This window comes from Chamaea fasciata, unplaced genomic scaffold (assembly GCF_029207755.1).
Source record: "Chamaea fasciata isolate MVZ Bird 193981 ecotype frontalis unplaced genomic scaffold, bChaFas1.0.hap1 SCAF_162, whole genome shotgun sequence".
NCBI classification, from domain to species: Eukaryota; Metazoa; Chordata; class Aves; order Passeriformes; family Sylviidae; genus Chamaea; species Chamaea fasciata.
In genome coordinates, this window is record NW_027094247.1 from 139,014 (window position 1) to 153,575 (window position 14,562).

The window sequence follows — 14,562 nt, forward strand, 5'->3', positions numbered from 1 at the left end:
TTTGCCAACTGCGCTCTCTATGACATCCCGACGTCCAGCGGGCACGGAGGTCATTTCTCATCTTTCTTGCCAACAGCCAAACCCCCAGGCGCCCGGGGGAAGAAAGAGTATGGGGAAAAAAAAAAGGAACAAAGAAAACATGAAAAAATAAACCAAAACTATAGAAAATAATAAATAAAATTAAAATACCAAAAGAAAAAAATTTCAAAGTAACAAAAAAGTGGAAAAAAATTTAAACAAAAAAATAAAATAAAAAACTAAAAGTAGTTTTAACAAGTAAATAAATAGCTAAAGAAAAAAAAATAAAAATTAAAAAACGGAAGAAAAAGTCTTTGAAAAACCACAAAACGCAACATGAGAAACCACAACAAAAGAGCATAAAAATACAAAAATAACAAGAAATAAAATACAAAATTAAATAAATGCAGCTTTCACCTCCTGCCACTGCCTAAAAAAGCACCATGGCTTTCCTCAATTATGCAGCAATAAGGGAAACAAACCCAGTGCCCCCCCAGAACAGAAGGTTTTCTAGACAATTCCCACTTTTGCTTGGAAACAAATTCTATTTTAGTGGGAAGCTCATTTTGGACAAACACCCAAATGTGCCAAGGTAGGAAAGAACCAGCCCCCTGTGTCCAAGGAACAGCAGCTAGGCCTGGATTCAGGTTTTAATGGCATTTATGTAATTAAAAATGCAGTAAATTGAACTTTACAAAGAGACGAATCATGGCAAATAAATACTTCAACGTTTTCTTGGGAATTCACAGAATTTTGTGGAGATGGTGCTGGACAATTCCTGATTTACCAACATTAATTGGGTAAATTTCCTTGGAAATGTGCTCTACAACGTGCAAAAATTCCAATTAGGATGGAAAATTGGAATAAATAAATATTCCCTTACTAAAATCAGAGAGAAAATCAGAGTTATTCCTTCAAATAAAAGGAAGGAATAACATCTAAATCCAAGCTTGCCTGGAAAACAAGCTCAGGAATTTCTAACATTGAAAACTTTTGCAAGAGTCATGAAGTTGGTGAAAGTTCATGGAATGATGATTTAAAATCTGCTTCCTCTGCTCTAATTTAAAGGGAAGTGGGAATTCAACAGGTCCAGTTACTCCTATCCAACCTTGGACTGGGATAAGGCCTTCCAGTGGCTTCACTTCCTACTGGCTCTCTCCTTTTTGCCCACAACCTGGAAGAGGAAAAGCAACAGGAATAAAGTCTCAAACAGGATGGCCTTGGTCCAGGCAGACTGAAATGCAGCTCCCAGGGAGGGAGGCCAGGCTGTGCCTCGGGGAGCTCCGGGAATCTGGGATTGCCCGTGGGATTAAAGGGCTGGAAAAGCACACCCACCTGCCAGGTTCAGTGCTGGGACCGAGCAAGGCCGGGGCTCGGGGGCAGCAGTCAGAGCTGGGACTGCAGGAGAACACCCCAAACCCGGGTTAAACATCCGGCACGACACGCAGCACGCTCCGGGAGAAACTCGGGTGGGAGAAGCCCCGGGATGCTCCACGTTCCTTGCCCTTGGCAGCTGTGCCAGGGCCTCCCTCAGAATGCTGACCTCACCGTGCAGCTCCTACAAAATAGGAGAACTTATGGGAATCGCCCAGCAATCCATGGACTTCCAGTTATTAAGAACCACAGCTGCAGCGAAAGGTGCCCAAACTCTACTGCAAACCAGCAGGTCTGAGGAGACGCAGGGATTTATTCCTGAGGGGACACAAGGATCCCTCAGCCAGCCAGGATTTCTCCCAGGCTCTTCCCACTGCTCTCTGAGGACACAAACAGCAGTTTTTCCCTGGAGTTCCCCTTTCCAACAATGCCAAGACTCATGTTCTCCTCCAACCCCAGGTTCAGGAAGGAAAGTAGGAATATTATCACTGCACAGACTGTCCAGGAGGGTGTGACTGAGGCAGCAGCACCAGCTCCCACTCCACTGCTGCTCTGGATTCCTGAGCAGCTCCTTTCCATCCTGCCCTTCCCAGCACCATTCCCTGGGTGCCATGTCCACAGACACCTTCTCCATGCCGCTTAAAACCCACAGACACCAACAGAAAGGAGATCAAAAATCAATTCACATGCTGCTAGTCAGAGAGAATGGGAGAGGCCTAAAAATCTGCATTTATTTTAGAACACTAGAGCAATTTCTTCATGACCCTGACTATCAGTGATGGGCAGATAAACACCTTCTTTAACTTACTACCTGCAAAAACATCAAGTTTCAAGTTTAGTAAAGATAAAATTTTGCTGCAAAAATAAAAGAGGTGGGATGTTGGTGTTAGTGCTTTAACCTTCGGACATTAGCGGGTATTTGTAAAACAAATTCATTATTGAAGCAGCTAACTTGAAAATAAGGGGGTTTTACAATAAAGTTGACCAAAAAAGAGTCTCAAAATTAAGATATAGGTTGCACAAATATTTAAGAAAAAAAAAGTTGTCTTTCGTGCATATAACCTGCCAGCCTCTCATGTTTTCAGTCCTTACCATTTATTTTTACCAAGGTGATGACTAAAACCTTGTCAAAAGCTCAAAAAAAAAACAATCCAGGACAAGGCAGGTGTTTTCCCAAGTACCCCCAGTGTGGAGCTGTGTCAGCCACAAGTGTTTGCTCCCTCAGCCCAGCCCGGAGCAGGCTCCAGCTGCTGCCCAGGGGTTACCAAGGGACTCACCTGTTTCACGCTGTAAATGCAGGTGGCCTGCACTGGAGTGCCAAAAAATGTGAAATATGTGACTCTCACCTTGAATAGCGATCGATCTTCTCAGGGGAGCCCCTCACCCAGGATGGGGGGCTCTGCCACGGATTTCATCCCTCTGCATCTGAAAGAAAGTTGGGACAAAAGTCAGAGTGCTGCAGGATACCTTGACAGCTCCACACATCTTGTGGCAATCTAGGAATACCCTCTACAGTCTAACTACACCCCACATCACAAATTTCAAGCCCCCGGCACTATTACCCTCGTACCCCTACACCCAGACTGAGCAGCAAGGCAGAGCAGCTCCCGGCCAAACACACACCAACACCCGTGACACAGCACAGGACAAACGAGGGGACACAACAGGGACAGAAAACTCTGGCAAGAAGAATGACCCTGAGGGTCCAGAGAACTCGGAATGAGATGACCGAGGTAAGATGGAAGGTGAGCTGGCCAGGCTCAGAGAGCCCTGCAGGAACAAGATGCCATCGGGATGACTTATCCCAAGAGACGCAGAGATGGATGCCCGAGAACCCTACGGTCAGAATCCTCGACCTGTCTTTGCATTCTCACAAGACCTAACCCGCCGAATGGATCAGGGCGGTGCACGGCTGTCAATACAGCTCAGAACAAGACCTGAAAAGGCATTGGACCGGATGCTTGTGAAGAGAGATGGATTCTGATGAGTGTCCGAGCAGCTGAGACAAAGGCACCTGGCTGAGGAGCACAGAGATCAGAAATGCTAAGACTGATGCCAGAGGTTTTGACAGGCCCCTCAAAGGACAAAAGGAAAAGACAAGACACCAAACAGACACAGAGTGCACAACAGACAAGTGACACAACACACACCAGGACTGCTCTGCCCTGCACACCTCAGCACTGAGATGAAAAATGAGACTTTCCCTTAACGTAGCCTAAGGGGTCACATCTTGGTGCCCCCAACTCCAAACCTGACTTAAAAAACCCCTCCCGGTGATCCCTGCCCTGGCATCCTGCTTTCATCACCCTCCACTTATCTCTCAGGCATCCAGGGAGGCAAATCCCTGCCAGGTGCAAAGAAGGCCGCCTCTCCCTCCTCGGGGAAACTCCTGCTGTTGCTGGGCTGTTGTCTCCTACACAGCTACAATAAAGAAAACCAAACATCAAAGCATAATCTTGGCAGCCCATCACCCAAAACCCGACAATTCTGCTACTCACTGTCTCCTAAGCTTGCCCGTGTCCTCGGCCCCGTGCTTCAGCTGCGCTCAGAGGCCAACGCCGGCGTCGCAGGGTCTGCCTGGGTAAAGAGCAGACAAGGTGACGTGGCAGCGCTGGAACTTGAGGGGACCATCCCTCCTTCTCCTCCCTGACTCACCTCAACTCCTCGCCCGTTATCCAAGACTACCTGGATGGGGCCTTCACAAGGAGAAGATCAAGGCTCCATCACAGACTCCTGGAATGCTCCCGGAGGGCTCACGGGTGAGGTGACCCGGGTCTGTCGTCCGGTTGGTGAGAGGGGAGCTCGGCCTCCTGCGAGTGGACTCCCTAAAACACACAATAACGGAGGCTTAGAGCTGCACCAGCGAGGGAGGCTTGAACAATAGCAACTGCTTCTGTCCACCCATCGCTGCTCACCTCGCCCACGTCAGCTTGACTGCTGAGATCCGGCTTTACCACCTAAAAATAAAGACAAAGAACAGAGATGTAACGCGGCCATCATTTACACCTCCCCTGCAAATCAAAACAGTGACTGACCTTCTCAGGGGAGCCCCTCACCCAGACTGGGGGGCTCTGCCACAGATTTCATCCCTCTGCATCTGAAAGAAAGTTCGGACAAAAGTCAGAGTGCTGCAGGATACCTTGACAGCTCCACACATCTTGTGGCAATCTAGGAATACCCTCTACAGTCTAACCACACCCCACATCACAAATTTCAAGCCCCCGGCACTATTACCCTCGTACCCCTACACCCAGACTGAGCATCAAGGCAGAGCAGCTCCCGGCCAAACACACACCAACACCCGTGACACAGCACAGGACAAACGAGGGGACGCAACAGGGACAGAAAACTCTGGGCAAGAAGAATGACCCTGAGGGTCCAGAGAACTCGGAATGAGATGACCGAGGTGAGAAGGAAGGTGAGCTGGCCAGGCTCAGAGAACCCTGCAGGAACAAGATGCCATCGGGATGACTTATCCCAAGAAATGCAGAGATGGATGCCCGAGAACCCTACGGTCAGAATCCTCGACCTGCCTTTGCATTCTCACAAGACCTAACCCGCCGGAATGGATCAGGGCGGTGCACGGCTGTCAGTACAGCTCAGAACAAGACCTGAAAAGGCATCGGACTGGATGCTTGTGAAGAGAGATGGATTCTGATGAGTGTCCGAGCAGCTGAGACAAAGGCACCTGGCTGAGGAGCACAGAGATCAGAAATGCTAAGACTGATGCCAGGGGTTTTGACAGGCGCCTGAAAAGACTAAAGGAAAAGACAAGACACCCAAAAGACACAAAGTGCACAACAGACACAACACACCCTGGGACTGCTCTGCCCTGCACACCTCAGCACTGTGATCCAGAATGAGACTTTCCCTTATTGTAGCCTAAGGGGTCACATCTGGGACATCCCCATCTCCAAACCCGACTCAAAAAATCCCTCCCGCTGACCCCTGCCCTGGCACCCCGCTTTCATCCTCTCCCTAGTTCCGAGCCCTCCACTTATCTCTCAGATGTCTGGGGAGGTGAATCCACGCTGGGTCCCAAAGAAGGCCGCCTATGCCTCTGGGAAATTCCTCCTGTCACTTGCCTGCTGTCTCCTAGTCAGCTACAATAAAGAAAACCAAACATCAAAGCATAATCTTAGCTGCACCTCAGCCAAAAACCAGCAGCTCTGCTACTCACCGTCTCTTAAGCAGGACCGGGTCCTCGGGCCCCGTGTGTGCTTCAGCTGAGCTCGGAGGCTGACGCTCGCAGCGCCAAAGCCTTAGAGGCATTACTGGCACTGAGCCCACCCACCGTGGCCTCCATTAGGGCTGTGAGCATCCCCGGTTAGAGCAGGACAGGAACGCAGGGTGGACATCCCCGGTGAACCTCAACCCTGCGGACTCGGCCCCACCACTGTCACTTCCTGCCTGGCCCTAGCTTAGGGTTACTGCCTGCACCTCTCAGGACTTCTGGCATTGCCTTGCCATTAGGATTGCTGCCTGCACCTGCTCTCAGGGAAACAGTGTTGGAAGCAGCACTGTGAGGACCGGGATACCTGTACTCTGACTTGTATCCTAGGCTGTACCCCTGATTTTCACTGTGTGTTCTCTAGTCCTTCAGTCCTTTACCTCAGCCTCTGTGTGTATCACTGTAACCTCCCCCCTTCTGAACCCTGCTTCTTCAGAGCCCTAGACCTTGCAGCCGGGGACGCTCTGCACCGTTAGGGTCCCAAGAGCTGTCCCGCACGCAGGACAGGTACATCCACAGTTGTTCCCTGCCTACCCTAAGAAACGTGGCCCTGAGACAGGGCAGAGGCTGACAGAGCCGAACTCTTTGCGGTGGCAAAAGGCACGAAGCCTTACCAACCGCCGCCTCGAGAGGGAAATCAGGAGCACTTCCACCGGCTGCGGAGAGACAGGGAATCCCAGGGTGGGTGGGGCGGGAAACCCCCGTTATCCCCAGCCCTGCTGGATCCTGCTCCCCACTATCGCTTCCTGCCTGGCCCTAGCCTGACAGTGTCTGCACAGGTCAGAGCTTCTGGTGTGTTCCTGCACTAGGGCTGCTGCCTGCACCTGCTCTCAGGGGAAGTGTGCTGGTAGCAGTGCTGTGAGGGCCGCTACACCTGTACTCTGACTTGTATCCTAGCCTGTTCCCCTGGTTTTCACCGTGTGTCCTCTAGTCCTTGAGTCCTTTACCTCAGCCTCTGTGTGTGTGGCTACACCTCCCCCCTTCTAAACCCAACTTCTTTAGAGCCCTACACCTCGCAGCCAGGCCTTCTGGCATTGTCCTGCATAAGGGCTCCTGCCTGTACCCGCACTCAGGGAAACGGGCATGTCTTTAGGGCTACTCCTTCGGGTTTGGGTCGGGCTGGTACACCTGTACTCTCAATTGGCACATCTTGGACATCCCTATCTCCAAACCTGACTCAAAAACACCTCCTGACAAGTCCTGACCCAGCACTCCACTTTCATCCCCTCTGTGGCTCTGAACCCTCCACTTATCTCTTGGACGTCTGGGGACGAGAATCCACGTCGGGTGCCACAGAAGGCCGCCTCGCCCTCTGGGAATTTCCTGCTGTCACCGGGCTGCCGTCTCTTATTCGGCTACAAGAAATAAAACAAACATCGATGTATGATCTCAGCAGATCTGTTGGCCAATCGGTCAGGGCGTAAGACAAGTGGACCACCTCAAACACACAAACAATAACATATGCTGAAGAGTTACGTCAGAAACACCACCACACTTAACTGCATAAATACATAAATTTTCAAACAGACAACCCAAAAAAAATTCCAGCAAAAAAAGCCAACTCTTATCACCCCCAGTCAAACTACTGAATATAATAAAAACAACCCCACGTCCAATCCCCTCAATAATACTCCAGAACACATACCCAGAGCGCCCCCAAAGTTAAAGACCTCCCGCTAGCCAAATAAAAAGGAAAAAGCCCATGTCTTGCAACCTATATTAATTCATTAACTTAAAGCTTTAAAAATAAACATTAAAGTTTAAACCTTTAGATAACACTAGCACACCATAGACGCCAATCCCATCCCAAACCAAAACTTATTTCAACCTTTTGTGCTGCTGCTGCTCGGCACAAAGGTTTGTCCCTCAGCACCTCCTGAAGTAATGTTCCACGCCCAAGGCCTCCCCCAGCCCCTGTGAGATGAACTCACCATCCTTCCATGAGCCTCACCTGGGAGCCCAGCATAAACCCCTCTCCTCCCGCAGCTCCGTGCCAAACTGAGCTCGGGCTCCCCTCTTAAAGCAGTGCTGGCAGGACCTGCCCCCTCATTATCCTTTACAGCTTACACCTGTCCCCTCATCAGTGTGACAGCTCTCACCTGGGGCTGCTCTGTCCCCTCAATCAGCCTGTGACAGCTCTCACCTGCAGCTGCTGCCAGTCCCTGCCGCTCATTTCCTGGACATTGCACTGTGTGCACTGACACGCTGGGGCACCGGGCTTTCCTTGCTGTGAATAAGGATCCCTCTTCTCCTGCACGTGCCCAAGGCTGAAACTGGGATTCCACCTCCTAAATTCCGTTTGTGTGAGGTTCACAATTCCTAAGGAAATTTCCCAGCAATCGTTACCCTTCATTTACATTTTCTCCTTTGGAATCATCACTACCTTGTCTTTCTGTGCAAGAGTTCCAAACGTTCATTGGGAGTTCAGTAGCCGGGTTGGCTTCTTTATAACATAGCTGACAATCCCAGGCTAAATCCAAACACCCAGAGATACAGGGAAATATGGAGACAGTTTATAAATACTGCCCACCTCTGACCCTGAATTCTTCATCGCACATCCTTGGAGCAGATTTACTCCATCCTTTCTTCCCAGCAGCACCTCTCCAGCACAAATCTCACTTCTCACACCTGTTTCTTCCCACAAACCAAACAGAAATCTACTACAGGGCGAGGCGGGGAGGGGCAAGGCCGGTCTCGGCGCAGAGCCCCCGGGCCCTCAGGGCGGGCCGGGGGGACCGCAGCAGAGCCCGGGCCGGGTTGGAGCCGGAGCCGGTCTGAGGGCGGAGGCCCCGGGCCCTCAGCGCGGGCCGGGGGGCGGGGGCGGTTCCCGGGGCCCGCTGTCCAATCAGCACTGCCGATGCCTCAGCGAGCCCGCCAATCGCGGGGATTCAAAAGGGTGGCGGAAGTAGCTGCTGCTCTATGGGCTCGGTGAGGAACGCCCCGGTGGGGTCCCGGCGCCGTGCACTTGGGACCCGCCCCGCGCCCCTGAAGCCGCGCCCCCGGTACTGCCCGGCCCCGGCTGCCTCCGGCCCCGCCTCACAGAGCCCCGGCTCCGCCCCGGCCCCGCCCCGAGCCCGCCCCGGCTCTGCCCCTGCTCCGCCCCGAGCCCACCCCGAGCCCGCCCCGGCTCCGCCCCGAGCCCGCCCCGGCTCCGCCCCGAGCCCGCCCCGGCTCTGCCCCTGCTCCGCCCCGACCGCGCCCCGAGCCCGCCCCGGCTCCGCCCCGGCTCCGCCCTGAGCCCGCCCCGGATCCGCCCCGAGCCCGCCCCGGCTCCGCCCCGAGCCCGCCCCGGCTCCGCCCCAAGCCCGCCCCGGCTCCGCTTCGAGCACGCCCCGGCTCCGCCCCGAGCACGCCCCGGCTCCGCCCCGGCTCCGCCCCGGCTCCGCCCGGAGCCCGCCCCGGCTCCGCCCCGAGCCCGCCCCGGCTCCGCCCCGAGCCCGCCCCGGCTCCGCCCCGAGCACGCCCCGGCTTGGGGGCGGGACCATCGCCCGCGACCCCGCCCCGCCCCTCGAAGCTGAGCCGAGCCGAGGTTGCTCGCGGCCCTGCGCGGAGCCAGGCGGGGCCGGGAATGGGAGCGGGCGTTCTGGTTCGGGTCCTGTCAGTGTCGGCTGCGGCTCCCGAGAGGTGCGGCCCCCCCCGTGGGCGGGCTGTGGGTCTCGGGGCCTGAGGCCCAAGCTGGCGTTGCGGTCGGGATCGGGACCGGGATCGCTGCGGGCGGCAGGAGCCGCTCCTGCTCCGCCTGCAGCCGGAGCTGCGCTGGAGTCCTGCCGGGGCTCTGGGCACGGGAGGACGGCGGCGGCAATTTCCTCTGATAACCTCTGATATCGACCCCCCCACAGCATCATTGATCCCCACCCGAGTGTCACTGACCCCCCCCAATGTCATTGATGCCCCCCAAATATTCCACTGATCTTCCCTCAGCGTCACTGACCCCCCCCAAAATTCCATTGATCCCCCCCACTTGATCCCTCCCTTTTTCTCCCCTCACGTTTCCCGCCCTTTTCTCCCCTCACGTTTCCCGCCCTTTTTCTCCCCTCACGTTTCCCGCACTTTTTCATGGGGAACGACCCCTGAGGGGTCCTGTGGAGGGATTCTGGAGGTCCTAGGGGTGAATTTGGGGTTTGGAGGGAGGTTTTGGGGGGTCCCAGGGATGGATTTGGGGGTTTTTGGGGGTCCAAGGGATGGATTTGGGGGTCCCGGGGTGGATCTGGGGTCCTGGGGAGGTTTTGGGGGGTCCCAAGGGTGGATTTGGGGTTCATGGGGAGGGGTTTGGGGGTTTTTTGGGGCCTCAGGGGTGAATTTGGGGTCCGGGGAGAGGTTTTGGGGGTTTTTTGGGGTCCCAGGGGTGAATTTGGGGTCTGGGGAGGGGTTTTTGGGGGTCCCTCACCTGCAGGGCGTCGCGGGGGTGGCAGGGGGAGGGGGCAGCGGGGGGGGCCCAGCGCCCACCCCCCCTTGGGCTTCAGGAGGGCGTCGATGAGACCGAAACAGCTCGGGGGGGGGGGGGGGTCAAAAACGGGGGGGGGTCACGGGCTGGAACCCCCCAGTGCCCCCCAATCCACCCCCAGGGCCCCCCCGACCTCCAGGAGCCCGCAAAACCCTCCTCAGGTTCCTTTGATGCCTCAAATGGGCCGCCCAAACCTCCCGAAGCCCCCCCAAAAACACCCACAGCAGCCCCTTGAGACTCCCCGCAGACCCCCCAAAACCCCCCAAACCCCTCCAGGACAACTCGGGACCCCCAGGACCCCCCAAAATCCGCCCCCCCCTCCCCCTGAGGCCTCATTTGACCCGCTCCACGTTGCGGACAGGCACCAGGTGATCAAGCCACAAGCACCAGCACCTGCGGGACTGGGATGGACTGGGAGCACTGGGAGGGTGATCAGAGAGAACTGGGATGGACGGGGAGTGGACTGGGACGAACTGGCAGGCGTGTGGGGGTCCATGGTGGGCACACGGTGCCTTACTGGTCTGTACTGGGATGGGTCTAATGGCCCCAGGGGAGGGGGTGTGGCCACACCGGTCCAGACTGGGAGGGGTGTCACCATGGCGCCGGAGGCGGAGTCGAGGATACGAGCGAGGCAGGGACACCTAGGGGACAGCCAGGGCACCCCCAGGGACACCTAATGGACAGCCAGGGCACCCCAGGGACAGCCAGGGCACCCCCAGGGACACCTAAAGGACAGCCAGGGCACTCCCGGGGACACCTAGGGGACAGCCAGGGTACCCCAGGGACACCAAGGGGACAGCCTGGGCACCCCAGGGACAGCTAGGACACCCCAAGGGACACCTAGAGGACAACCAAGGCACCCAAGGGACACCTAGGGGACAGCCAGAGCACCCTAGGGACAGCCAGGGGACAGCCAGAGCACCCTAGGGACAGCCAGGGCACCCCCAGGGACACCTAAGGGACAGCCAGGGTACCCCAGGGCACACCCAGGGACACCTAAGGGACACCCAGGGCACCCTAGGGACAGCCAGGGCACCCCCAGGGCCACCTAGGGGACAGCCAGGGCACCCCAGGGACAGCGAGGGGACCCCCAGGGAGACCAAGGGGACAGCCAGGGCACCCTAGGGACAGCCAGGGCAACCCAGGGACACGTAGGGGACAGCCAGGGCACCCCCAGGGACACCTAGGAGACAGCCAGGGCGCCCCCAGGGACACCTAGGAGACAGCCAGGGCACCCCCAGGGACACCCAGGGCACCCCCAGGGCCACCAAGGGGACAGCCAGGGCACCCCAGGGATAGCGAGGGCACCCCCAGGGACACCTAGGGGACCTCCAGGGAACCCCAGGGACACGTACGGGACAGCCAGGGAACCCCACTGACACCCTGTGCACCCCCAGGGACACCCAGGGCACCCCCAGGGACACCTAGGGGACAGCCTGGGCACCCTAGGGACAGCCAGGGCACCCCCAGGGACACCTAGGGCACCCCCAGGGACACCTAGGGGACAGCCAGGGCACCCCCAGGGACATTTAGAGGACAGCCAGGGCACTCCAGGGACACCCAGGGCACCCCCAGGGACACCTAGGGGACAGCCAGGGCACCCCCAGGGACACCCAGGGCACCCCCAGGGACACCTAGGGGACAGCCAGGGAACCCCAGGGACACCCGGGGCACCCCCAGGGACACCCAGGGCCCCCCCAGGGACACCTAGGGGACAGCCAGGGAACCCCAGGGACACCCAGGGCACCCCCATGGACAGCTAGGGCACCCCCAGAGACACTGAGGGCACAGCCAGGGCACCCTAGGGACAGCCAGGGCACCCCCAGGGACACCTAGGGGACAGGCAGGGCACCCCCAGGGCACCCCAGGGCACTCCCAGGGACACCAAGGGGACAGCAAGGGCACCCCCAGGGACACCTAGGGGACAGCCAGGGCGCCCCCAGGGCACCCCAGGGACAGCAAGGGCACCCCCAGGGACAGCTAGGGGACAGCCAGGGCACCCCCAGGGACACCAAGGGAACAGCCAGAACACCCCAAGGACAGCCTGGGCACCCCCAGGGACACCTAGAGGACAGCCAGGGCACCCCAGGGACACCAAGGGGACAGCCAGGGCACCCCCAGGAACACCTACGGGACAGCAAGGGCACCCCCAGGGACACCCTGGGCACCCCCAGGGACACCTAGGGGACAGCCAGGGCACCCCCAGGGACACTGACGGGACAGCCAGGGCACCCCAGGGACACCGAGGGCATAGCCAGGGCACCACCAGGGACATCTAGGGGACAGGCAGGGCACCCCCAGGGACACCAGGGCACCCCCAGGGCACCCCAGGGACCCACAGGGCACCCCCAGGGACACCAAGGGGACAGCCAGGGCACCCCAGGGACACCCAGGGCACCCCCAGGGACACCTAGGGGACAGGCAGGGCACCCCCAGGGACACTCTGGGCACCCACAAGGACACCGAGGGGACAGCCAGGGCACCCACAGGGACACCTAGGGGACAGCCGGGGCACCCCCAGGGACACCGAGGGCACAGCAAGGGCACCCTAGGGACAGCCAGGGCACGCCCGGGGACACATAGGGGACACCCAGGGCACCCCCAGGGAGACCTAGGGGACAGCCAGGGCACCCTAGGGATAGCCAGGGCACCCCCAGGGACACCAAGGGCACAGCCAGGGCACCCTAGGGATAGCCAGGGCACCCCCAGGGACACCAAGGGGACATCGAGAGCACCCCAGGGACACCTAAGGGACAGCAAGGGCACCCCTAGGGACACCTAAGGGACACCCTGTGCACCCCCAGGGACACCCAGAGCCCCCCCAGGGACACCTAGGGGACAGCCAGGGCACCCTAGGGACAGCCAGGGCACCCCCAGGGACACCGAGAGGACAGGCAGGGCACCCCCAGGGACACCTTGGGGACAGCCAGGGCACCCCAGGGACAGACAGGGCACCCCCAGGGAAACCTAGGGGACCTCCAGGGGACCCACAGGGACACCCAGGGCACCCCCAGGGCCACCAAGGGGACAGCCAGGGCACCCCAGGGACAGACAGGGCACCCCCAAGGACACCTAGGGGACCACCAGGGCCCCCCCAGGGACACCCAGGGCACCCCCAGGGACACCTAGGGGACAGAAAGGGCCCCCCCAGGGACACCCAGGGGACAGCCAGGGCACCCCGGGGACGGCCAGGGCACCCCGAGGGACAGGGAGGGCACCCCCAGGGACACATAGAGGACAGCCAGGGCCCCCCCAGGGACACCCAGAGCACCCCCAGGGACACCTAGGGGACAGGCAGGACACCCCCAGGGACACCTAGGGTTCAGCCAGGGCACCCCCAGGGACACTGACGGGACAGACAGGGCACTCTCAGGGACACCTAGGGCACCCCAGGGACACGCAGGGCACCCCCAGGGACACCCCAGGGACACCCAGGGCACCCCCAGAGACAGCGAGGGCACAGCCAGGGCACCCTGGGGACAGCCAGGGGACCCCCAGGGACACCTAGGGGACAGGCAGGTCACCCCCAGGGACACCTAGGGGACAGCCATAGCACCCCCAGGGCACCCCAGGGGACAGCAAGGGCACCCCCAGGGACAGCTAGGGGACAGCCAGGGCACCCCCAGGGACACCAAGGGAACAGCCAGGGCACCCCCAGGGACACCTAGGGGACAGCCAGGGCACCCCCAGGGACACTGACGGGACAGCCAGGGCACCCCAGGGACACCTAGGGCACAGCCAGGGCACCCTCAGGGACACCGAGGTCACAGCCAGGGCACCACCAGGGACCCCTAGGGGACAGGCAGGGCACCCCCAGGGACACCCAGGGGACAGCCAGGGCACCCCCAGGGACACCAGGGTACCCCCAGGGCACCCCAGGGACCCACAGGGCACCCCCAGGGACACCAAGGGGACAGCCAGGGCACCCCAGGGACAACCAGGGCACCCCCAGGGACACCTAGGGGACAGGCAGGGCACCCCCAGGGACACCCAGGGCCCCCCCAACGACACCTAGGGGACAGGCAGGGCACCCCCAGGGACACTCTGGGCACCCGCAGGGACACCGAGGGGACTGCCGAGGCACCCCCAGGGACACCGAGGGCACAGCAAGGGCACCCTGGGGACAGCCAGGGCACCCCCGGGGACACATAGGGGACACCCAGGGCACCCCCAGGGAGACCTAGGGGACAGCCAGGGCACTCCAGGGACACCTAGGAGACAGCCAGGGCACCCTAGGGACAGCCAGGGCGCCTCCAGGGACACCAAGGAGACACCCAGAGCACCCCAGAGACAGCCAGGGCACGCCCAGGGACACCTAGGGGACAGCAAGGGCACCCCCAGGGACACCTAAGGGACACCCTGTGCACCCCCAGGGACACCCAGAGCCCCCCCAGGGACACCTAGGGGACAGCCAGGGCACCATAGGGACAGCCAGGGCACCCCCAGGGACACCGAAAGGACAGGCAGGGCACCCCCAGGGACACCTTGGGGACAG

At 59.1% G+C, this 14,562-nt stretch overlaps 1 long non-coding RNA gene across 1 annotated transcript; it reads right to left on the reverse strand.

Moving 5' to 3' along the window:
* Window positions 1-1,499: 1,499 nt before the first annotated feature.
* Window positions 1,500-4,208, reverse strand: LOC136304754 (uncharacterized). Its single transcript, XR_010724790.1, has 5 exons — window positions 4,048-4,208; window positions 3,891-3,969; window positions 3,699-3,813; window positions 2,739-2,817; window positions 1,500-1,576 (listed from the first exon to the last, which is right to left on the reverse strand). It is a non-coding gene; the product is annotated as an uncharacterized lncRNA (long non-coding RNA).
* Between the last annotated feature and the right edge of the window lie 10,354 nt (window positions 4,209-14,562).